General features: G+C 37.3%; 2 pseudogenes across 1 annotated transcript; one reads left to right on the top strand and one right to left on the bottom strand.

Moving 5' to 3' along the window:
• Nucleotides 1–4,715: 4,715 nt before the first annotated feature.
• On the bottom strand, nucleotides 4,716–6,240 carry LOC104585619 (putative long-chain-alcohol O-fatty-acyltransferase 5 pseudogene; annotated as a pseudogene). The gene has a single exon (XR_016081006.1). The product of XR_016081006.1 is annotated as a putative long-chain-alcohol O-fatty-acyltransferase 5 pseudogene (transcript).
• A 348-nt stretch (nucleotides 6,241–6,588) lies between these two features.
• LOC104585649 (homeobox-leucine zipper protein HAT14-like) lies at nucleotides 6,589–9,676 on the top strand (annotated as a pseudogene).
• The last annotated feature ends 1,367 nt before the right edge of the window (nucleotides 9,677–11,043 follow it).

Here is an 11,043-nt window from a genome sequence, read left to right on the forward strand (position 1 = left end):
AATACAAAAGAAAAAATAATTTTCTGGTTTGAAAAATGTCATTTTTATTTAATAGATATACATAATAATGATTAATTTTCTGGTTCCAAAAACGTCTTTTTTTTAATCTTTGTGATGTTGTAATTCACCTGTGATGGTGTAACCTAAGTAATTAGATGGCATCCCAAGGTGGTAGGTGACCTGGGTTTTAACAACTTCAAAGCCTGTTAGCATCCTTGTCATTGAGAAGCGTGAATTCAAAATCCTGGAAGAACATGCGCTCTTATTTTATAATCCGATGGGCTTGTGTGAAATCCCTGCTCCCGTGATCCCATTGTAGTAGCTAGGGTCTCAGTGTCTCACCCTCTTGGGGATTCACATCTACTATGACCATAGCTCTAGCTTCCAGTGTCTGGGATTTGCTCCTCACAGAGTGCTTTTCACACCAATGTTATAGCATGTACCAGCCTCACATCGGGAACATCTCTTATTTATGGGAGATGTTCCCAATACATGGTGGAATGTGACTGTGGAGTCGGTGTGAGGAAAGCTTTGTGAGGAGTAGATCCCATCTGGCCATCTCAGCTGTAGTTGCCCCGGATCTGCTCATAGCACTCCTTTGTAGCGCTAATATGAAAGAGATAAGATTTCCTACACTGGGATGGGTGCGTGCAGGGATGCACTTCCAATCAAAATTGAACACATATTTACTTAAGCACCCCATCCACATGTGTGGAGAAAATTAAAGGGTAATTTTTTCTGCTAGTTTTTCATAATATAATTTTTGAAACAAATAAAAAAGAAAAAGTGAAAAATAGGCAAGTCAAAACCCAGTTCAAATGAAGGAGGAATTTCAACCAAAGACTGGAAAGACGCCATTAACGATTTGCAGGAAACTCTTGCTCTTGCAAGAAATTATTTTCTTTCTTCACCATTTCTTCTTCTTTGGATGCCATTAATGCAGACCCTCTCATTCTTGCTTTCTCCTCCCCTCTCTCACACCCCTCGCCTCTAGCTCTCAAACCCAACAAGATGGCAGAATTTTTGAAACATTAGACAAATCCCAATCTGAGGCCAGAAGAAATCTACTTTGGGGGTCATTAAGCTAGTCAAAAATTCCATTTCAAAGGTTCCAGGACTGATCACTGGAATCGGTTGCTTCCAGATCATAAATCATAGAATATCGGCAGACTTTTCAAGCTCTATTTATATATTTAACCAATTAATTTATTGTGCAAATGGTTTTCTCCCCTTATCGAAGCTTAAAAAAGAAAGAGTTTCCTGCAATCCTTAATGGCATTTGTAAGGTTTTTCTTCAATTTTTTTAGTTTCAAAAATTATATGTTAAAACGTATCATTTAGTTTTCTGTACATGCGACTGGGGTCCCCACATGTGAACTATGATGTCTTTAATTTTGATTGGAAGTACACCCTTGCACACACCTATCCGAGTGCAAGAAATCTGGTCTCCATATGAAATAAGACCAGATGTATTACCCACAAAACACTAGGGTTCCACGCATCCGGAATATTTCAGTTGTCATTCATGGGGTGAAATTTCCAATGTGTTGCAAATTAGATATAATGTTTTGTGGGTCCATGCATGTGGTTATTCATCACTAAGGGCTGTTTGTTTGATATAAAGTTTGACATTGGAAAGTGTAATAATTACATTAAGAGATATATTGGTATCAATGAATTTTTCTTTCCTCTCAACTGAACTCTGAATGCAGAGAATGTTGTTTTGAATTCTGAAAACTATCAAATATTCATTCTGATCTCATATATAAGAGTTTTTGTTTGTCTTTTTGGAAGTATCATTAGAAAACAAAAAATTGTATGATTGCACTTTAAGAGATAAGAGATAAGAGAAAACGAACAACAAATTTTCTCTTAAAGTTAAAAGATTCCTCTTAATAAACAAGAGTTACAAAGAAATAAACAGGCCTTAACCCTATTCATGTTTCATCAAGGGATGGCAAAATATTATTATTGGAGTTCACATCTTTTATGATCGCAGGTAAATATTATGCGTGTACAATATTTCAAATAACATTAATATTTTTAATATTTTGAAAAGATAAATAATCAAAGCATGGTGTACATGTTGTGTATATTAGAGATATGCTCAGCATTTTATAGACAAATTTTTTTGTTTTCTATATTTTTATTTCAATTAATTTTTTAATTTTTTATTACATAATTATGACATCATGTCCTGACATATTTGACTTGAAAAAAAGCAATCTCGTTTTTGGGCAACTTTAAATTTTTTATTCCATTTACATGATTAATTCTAAAAATAATTCTTGTTTACTACACTTATTTTTGTTTGAAATGATAAATTTATAATATCTAAGATGTGTCAAAATTTTCTATAAATTTTATGTATTTTTTATTTTTTGTGTTTCTATCTATTTTTAAATTTTTATTATTTAATTATGACAACATTGGTTAACTCATTTATTCAAACGATTGACCATTTTGGTGCAAGTCAAGTAGATTGGGCCCTATTTGCATTGAAATTTGATGCACTTGGATTTGGTTCTGTCAATTAGTCTCATGACAAAATTTGACATAAAATGTATATATATAATTGCATATACATTCATGTATGCAAATAGTTTACTTTTTAATTCTATCTGTATTATTAATAAAAATTACTTTTATCTATCACACTATTTTTGTTTAATATGATGAACACATAATATTAGAGATGCACCCAAATGCTTTTTTTTTTTTACAAAATCACTATGTTTTTAATAATTTTTGTGTCTCTATCTTTTTTAACATTTTTATTATTTATATTTATTATATCATGGGTTAGTCCATTTGACCCAAAAATGAAACCATTTTCCTATCCATCGAATAAAAATACTTTTATTTAGTAACATAATAAATTTAATAAAATTGCTAGTTCAAATTATGTTTTTCCCTCATTAGACCAAGTTTAAAAAATAAATGTATTTTAGTTAAAAAAAATTCCAAAACCTAGACCTCATTCACATTTCAAAAGTAGTATAGATAATTGCAATACTCCCGTACAATCCTCTAATAAAAGATGGGAATAACAGTGATGAAAACTAAAAGGCAATTAACTTGACATATTGAGCTTATTTACGTATTGCTGAAAATCTATTTTTGGGGTCACTATGGATAATAAACCATTATTTATTCTTTTTTTATTTTGTTTTTTCTTTTATTTATATTTGAGCACTAATGTATGAAATAATGTGGAAATGTATGAAATACTGGCCCATGTCAGCCTTCCTAATTTTATATTTTAATTAAAGAGTACCCACCCATCTACTCTATAGTTTAGGGGGTTGCAAACTTCAAACTTGACAAAGATTCCCTTCCCTTGTACTTCTGGATTCACCCACTTTGTTGAAGGTTAGGGTTAATGTTGAAATTAAAATTATCAAATTGCCTATTCAGAATTTTATCGGTTGACAGCAACAATGAAAATTATGAAAACATATTCTTATTCTTACAGCACATCACTTCCACAAAGGACGTAAGGTCATGTTTGATTTGTTGTTCTGAGTTTCATTTTTTAATTCTTGCTTATTTTGGATAAAAATAAGTAACATTAGTGTGTTTTGTTATAAAATTATTGTCATGAGTCTCATTCTTTTCAAATAAAAAATCAGCTTATAACACAAAAATTGAGATAACCTGCAACATGAAAAATAATTATGCCCCATCTTGTTAATTTCAATTTTCATTCTTAAAAGAAATTCTATTCCAACCATCATAAACCACTGATCTAGGTCTACAAAATCAATGCCATAAATGTTTATTAATGAACTGCTGTGGAAACTTATGCTGGACATTGACTACTGGTCTTCCATAGTAAGCATTTATGTGATGATTTTGGAAACCTAGGTCAGTGGTTTATGGCTAACGTTTTTTTTTTTTTTTTTTTTTTCCTTAAGAATGAAAATGAGTAAGATAGGGCACTTGTCAGTTTTGAAAAGAATTCATTTTTCAGAAAAAAGGTATTTAAACTCATAACAATATTTTCTCATTCTACTCAATTTTATTCATTCTTATCTAATTTCCAAAAAATAAATAAAAGCAAGAATTTAAACCAAACATGGCCTAAATTGCTAATGACTAATTTACCAAAAAAAATTGCTAACAGCTGGCCTTGGTTGAGAGGAATATATACGTAAGAGTTAGGGTTTAAAAAAAAAAAAATATATATATATATATATATATATGTTAAAAAGGCAACGTAATCTTAGGGTCCGTTTCATTAATAGTCAGAACTGGAATCGGAATGAAAATCGAAATCCTCCAGAATCAGAATCGGAATGATTCATTCTCATAATCTGTTTGGTTCAAACAGGAATGGAAATGTGAATTAAAATCAGCAGGAATAGAATTCATTCCCAAAAGAGGGGCACGGAATGGCCAATACCCTCAAATGGGGGAATGCCATTCCAATAAAATTGGGAATGGAATTGTAATTCCGTCCAACCAAACAGTTGGAATCGGAATAGCCCCTTCCAATTCCGATTCCAGATCCCTATTCCTACAAACCAAACGGTAACATATTGGTTGCAGCCAAATCTAAACAAAAAAAAAAAAAAAAAAGAATAAAACCGCACATGACAGTCACATGGAAATATTCCATGTGGCAACCCCCGGCACATGACAGTATTAGATAGGAGTCTTCTCTCAAGGAAAAAGAAGTTTGAGTGTGCACGCGTAACAAGTCCGCCAAGTAATTTTATCCCAAAGATAATAAGTTATTAATTTTTCTGAAGCAAATTGAGAAATGTATTCACCTTATTTTTAAGATGACACACATCAAACAACATTAAGGGGAAAAAAAAAAAAAAACATGGAAAGTTGGAGTAAGAGCCCGTTATCGTTACTCGTTAGTGGTATAGGGCTTGCCTGGAGCCCCAGTACTATTCCAGTATTCCTCCTCCGGTACAGCAGTACTCCTCCTACCTCCTTGTTACGACCAGAATGATATCTGCGCACCACTGATGGCACAACGCTGATGTCTCAATTCTCAATTCTCAGCTCTAACTTTTCCTTCACAAACGCTATCACAGCACGGCTCTCCCAGATCGCCGTTGTGTCCGTTCCATTCCGTACCAGCGGCGGGAACAACAACCAAACGGCGGTAGCCACCACGAACCCAAGGGTCAACGCCCTCGAAATTGCCCGGTGCAACTGCAACCTGCCTTTAACGGCGTTCTTCACAACGGTCTCCAACGCCGTGCATACCCCGTGGAGCAAAAAGAAGCACGTGACTTCGCCGGTGGGAGCCGCACGGGTGGCGTAATAGTATATGAGCTCGTGCATCAGGGCCGACACCAAGAAAGCGGCCAGCACCGCCGGCAGTGATGCCCACTTCCTCCCAAAGACACGCTCGGAAAGAGACCGCATAGGGTCGTATACGGTAGGCCGTAAAATGCTGGTGACCATGAGATTCCATCTCCTTCCCCAGAAGTCTTGAAGGGAGGTGGAAAGGTAGGGCTCGTCCGATTGCGGCTCCAGCTCTTGTCCCAGCAAAGCTCGAGCCAGGAAAGCAGCGGGAGCTAGAAGGAATTCTAGCAGAAGAAAAACATGACAGCAATAAAGGGTTATGACCAAGTTACGATGCAGATATTGCTTGTAGTCGTAGATGCGGAGTAAGATTGCATAGAGCAAGGCTTTTATAGATAAATTTTTTAGAGGTGATTTGGTACCACTTTTGCCTTTGGTGAAATGAGGAGGAGATGGGTTTGATTTGCAATATTTGAGATTTAAATTATTTGTAGGTGATGGGACGTCAACGTCATGTTTGATCTTGATGGGGAGAAAGGCTATGGAGACAAAACTGAGAAATGATTTTGGTGGGTGGGATGCTAAGGGGCCTTGATCAAAAGCGAAGAGGATGAGCTTGAAGTTAGCTAACCAGGTAATGAGGAAGCATGAACCTGCTGTGAGATGAACGCTGGATAGAAGAGACGGGAGGAGGGTAAAAATACACAAGATTGGTACAAGGAAGAGGAGTCTGAGCTTTCCTTTGGGGATCTTTGACACAATGAAATGGCAATAGGATAGAGATGCAAGAACTGATAGGCATACCTTGATCAACCCCTTTAGCTCTCCATCCATCTTCCCTCTCTCTCTCTCTCTCTCTCTTTCTCTCTGCAGTGTGCTAGCGTTATTACTTTGCCTTCTAGCTTAATTGTCTAGTACTACTCTTTCTTTATGCTTTTTCTTCTGGGTTTGTTTTATCTCACCCCATTACAGTCATACAGATGCACCTTAAACTACAAATTAAAACAGGAAGAGTGGACATTGAAAGTGTTTCAGATTCAGGCATTCCTACGCCACAAAGTGGAATTTCGAAAGAGTTCAGATTCACACACTTGCTGAAATGACTCTGACCTCCTCTGTCGAGTGTTGTAATGGAGGACAAAAACCATACCCACAATACAATTGTCACTGAGGCCCCACCTAATAACAGTAAGCATTTAGACGGTTGAGAGCCTTCCACACAAATGCTCCTAGAAACCTCGCTCTTATATTTACTATAAATAATAATGGAAATGCACACCACCCAAGCAGAGCAGTGGGGATTTCCGTTTGCATCTTTTTCATCAGATCATGACACATGAAGTAAGCAAAATAGGAACCACCGACACCAGAGAGACTACACGTGGTTTTTCGCTTATTAATTTGCTATACCTGTATTGAAAGTAGAGCATCCTGATGAGGAAAAAGAAATGGGTAAAATACAAAAACCTTCTTTGAAGTTTTTGACAATTATAAAAACCTCCTCTGAATTAAAAAAAAAAAATTGATAAAAACCTCCTTCTGTAACGGAAAACATTTAGCTATGCATTAATATTTTCCAAATACCCCATTTTACCCTTTTGAATAATGAGTACTGAAATAACTAACCGATGAAGAACGGTGGCGGAGGATTTCTTCTTGTGTTGTACGAAAGAAGAGATGGAGTTGGGTTTCAACTTGGGAGACGCCTCCAACGCTTTTGCTTTTGCGGACAAGAGTCATAAGCTTAGCGCCAAAGATCTAGGGTTTTGCGTGGGCTTAGGTGTTGGGATTGTTAACGGTAGAGAGGATCCTATAAACTAGAAGCTGATGAACGGGATTCTGCTTTAAGGGATGCAGATGAAATGGAGGAGGAGAAAAAGGATTCTACTGATTCGCCTATTCATCTTCTCCCTCCTGGTCCTGTCCCTCGTAATCCGCCTTCTTCTTCACAGCTATTGTTAGATAGTGTATGTCCTTAGTTCCAATCAGATTGGTGTATATTATGACATTTATTGTAAATGAATAAAGTGCATATTTGATTAATGTTATAATGGTGTATTTCTGTGTAATACCCTTAAACTCGTGTTAGTTTAGAATGTTCACAGTCGTTGGATAAGTCTGAGGAGATTTATCCTACTAAGACTGACACTGATGTGCCACCAAGTGTTGGGGTGACCTGTCTCAGCTGTCAGGGTGAGACCCGAGGTACATGCAGTGTAGGTTTACTTGAAACCCTGAACCGTACCAGATTTTCAGTATTGCCCTGGACCTTGGTGATTAGTGGGCAAAACTGGAAAGTTACACCTGACCCCTAGACTCGATTATGATACTGCACTAGGTGTCGGATTGGACTGTCTTTGATATGCCAATCAGTGAGATCCTTAGCGGGGGTCAAAACTTGGGTATGTTGGGACAGTTCGAGAATTCATCTGAGTGGGTGATCATAGTGACAGGATCAACCCCTTTGTCGGACAAAGGTAATGATCGGGGATGCACTATCTCTGATGGAAACCAAGATTGCCGGCAGTCAATTTCAATCGTTGAAATTTGTTTTGCAAAATATATTTATATAAATATATACATATATATTACGGTTTCAAAATGTTTGCAAAATGTTTTAATTCCTAGATCCATATGAGTAGAGAGTGCAGCACTGTTCCTTGCAGCCGAGGGAGAGGTCCTCTCTTGTCGGGCAATGTTTGATCATTATGGGCTGAGAGGTTAAGTGTAAGACCATTGAGGGTAATACTTGATGGGCTAATCTTGTATCTGCTCACAGTCCCTAGGTTTTTATAAGGTGGCTTGGCCCAGGGACCACTTAGTGTTAGTATTGGGCCCATTAGGAGCCCATGTGATGGGCTTCAGGGGGTTCACTGTCTTTTCAGTGAATTCGGTCAGGCCTTGTAACAGAGGCTAAGCTGAACCCATGTGGCTGATGTGTAGATCAATGTTTGGGTCCCACACCATATAAAGAAGCCCAACTGGGCAGCAGTTTGGAAGGTTAATGAGCACATAGACTTATTGGGCCTAAAGCTCATTTCAAACTGATTTAATTAGACTAATTAAAGAGAGGGGCGAATCTGGGATTGGATCAGCAGATAGGATAGGGTCTTACCCTATCCACTCAGAGAGTCCAGATCTGAATTTGGATCTGGAACCTCCTAATGAGGTTAGGAGAGAGTTGATCTAATCTGCAAATAAGATAAGGACTTATCCTTATCACTTAAAGAGAGTCCAGATTCAAATAAGGATTTGAATCAGGAAATTCCTAATGGAATTAGGAGTTGATCCCTTTAAGCCTATAAAAGGAGGAGGGGACGAGCCATTCAGCCCATCCCAAAATCCTAGAGATCAGATCTCAGATCACACAGAGAGAAGACAACAACAGTGTGACTGCGCCATCTTTTCTCCCTGCGTTCTCCTCCAATTGCCACCTACTACCAGTTCAATCTCCAGTTTTGTAGGAGAGATCAAGAATAGTTCTTGATATCAGTCTTCGGAGAAAGGATGATCTGAAGTCGTGCTCACAGCCTCCATTGAATTCTTGCTGAAGGATTCGGTTCTTGGGAAGAGCATTGTTGATTCTGCTCCACCCTATACTATGTCATATTCAGTGGGAGCAGTTTTTGGAAATTTCTTTGGGCATGAACACCTTCTTTGGAGGATACTGTTTCTTCGTATCAGGTATATCCCTCTCCTACCTTTTGGTTTCAGATCTGGTTCGGTTCTTGGTTCAAGATTGATCATTGAAAATGCAGATTTTTTAAAACAGGGAATATGATTCCCACATGGGAGAGAGAAATTTTTGAAATTTCGCCCTACCTTCCTGGAGGGTTCGGCCATCCATTTGATGGATCTCTCATCGCTTCAGCTATGCCCAACTGAAAATGGTAATACCCGATGTGGCCAAGCGTCCACCGATATCTCCAATTTTGTTTTGTTATATTTGTTCTATTAGGCGTCTTAATGTATTATTTGTCTTGATGGATTTTGGGCTGTCGTAGGTAATTCTGAGGCGGGTTCAACGGGTCACCTAGGGGCAACGACGAGAGGGTTCGACGTCAATCGGTTGCCCGCAGCAAAGGATGCTAATGATGGGAACGCAGTTTCTTCTCCCAATTGTACTGTTTCTTCATTTCAGATGGATTTTTCCATTTATAGAGGCGGTAGTGGAGGCAACAAGAGAGATGCAGAAGCTTCAGGAAATGAAGTTGAGGCGGAGAGAGCGTCCTCAAGAGCCAGTGACGAGGAGGAGAACGGCCTAACTAGGAAGAAGTTGAGACTCTCCAAAGAACAATCTACCTTTCTCGAAGAAAGCTTCGAGGAACATAATACTGTTAACCCGGTAAGTAGAAATTCCAAGAGAAAGAGAGAGAGGGCTGGATTCCAATGTTATTCCTTGCGATGAGCTGTTTGTGCAAAGGCAATCCTGAAGCTTTTCTTGTCTGCAACGGTTATAAAGACGCGGAATACATCTCACTTTCTTTGATAGCGAGGAAGCTCCATTTGAACACAGTTATCGTCATCGAGCAAGAAGAAGAACTTAACTTGGTGATTGACATCAGCCGCAAACTTGGCGTGCGTCCGATGATCGGTGTATGTGCATCATGAGGAAGAAGATGAACAATGTCCGTAAAAGGGTTAAATAGGTATTTTGAAAAAAAATAATATCTTTAACGTTTTTGTCATCGACGAAAGGGATGTATTTGTTGAATTTTTCAAAAATAGAGAAAAAGTTTTTACTTATAGAGAAAAAATAGATTTTTATAATTGTCAGAAATTTTTACAAACCATGAAGCATAATAAAAATCCAAAGTTTAAGGCTTTAAGCTTCAAAAAACATGGTAACATACCAGTTTAAGCTTCAAAGCAATATTACGGGCTATGCCATGCTGGCCCGTAGGCCATCATGAGCCGTGCTGCACTCCCTAGTGAAAATTTTGGGGGTCGGCCCAACATGGCCCATGGCCCAGATCCGTGTCGTTCCGTGCTGTGGGGTTGGGCTAGGCCGGGCTAGGCCACAGGACGGGCCTTAGGCCCGGGCTGAACCAGGCTAGACTGATTTTTTTTTTTTTACTTTTTTTGTTTTTTTTGAAATTTTTTATTTCTTTTCTAGGTAAAAGTGTAAAACTAAAATATTTAACTTTCCTTTGAACTTTGGGAACTATTTGAAAAATTAAGAAATGAGAAATCTAAGTTATCTAACACATAAATGAAAAAAAAATACTTAACCAAATTGAAATAAGAATGATGGAATAACAAATTGGAAGAAAAATAGGAATTTTATTTCATTGAAATTTGAATGATACAAATTACAAATACAATGATTGAATCATTGGATACTTGGATGAATGAAATATGAAAATGGAATAAATTAATAAAATATAAAAAATACAATATAGTTACAAATTGAAAATACAAAATTACATTGTTAAAAAAATTCAAAAAATATATATCAAATAAATTAAAATAATTTGAAAAAATAAAAAATTTTGTACAACTAGTCAACTTCATGAATCATGACTTTCATCATCTACTTTAGGTGAAATATTCGATGTAGTATCATGCCCTCCTTTGTCTTGTAATCTATCTTCTGCATCCTTGAAGCAGATGCACAACTCTATGCTTTTATCGTTCATGCAGCTTCTCTTGTCATTCAGCACCTTGGTACCTGCACTAAAACAAGACTCTGATGGAATTGTAGACACCAAAGGGGTTAGTAGATCACGTGCCATGGCGGTGAGAACTGGATAATTTTTTGAATGTTCACTCCAC

The sequence above is a fragment of the Nelumbo nucifera genome, chromosome 1 (assembly GCF_055504915.1).
Source record: "Nelumbo nucifera cultivar China Antique chromosome 1, China Antique-T2T, whole genome shotgun sequence".
Lineage (NCBI taxonomy): Eukaryota > Viridiplantae > Streptophyta > Magnoliopsida > Proteales > Nelumbonaceae > Nelumbo > Nelumbo nucifera.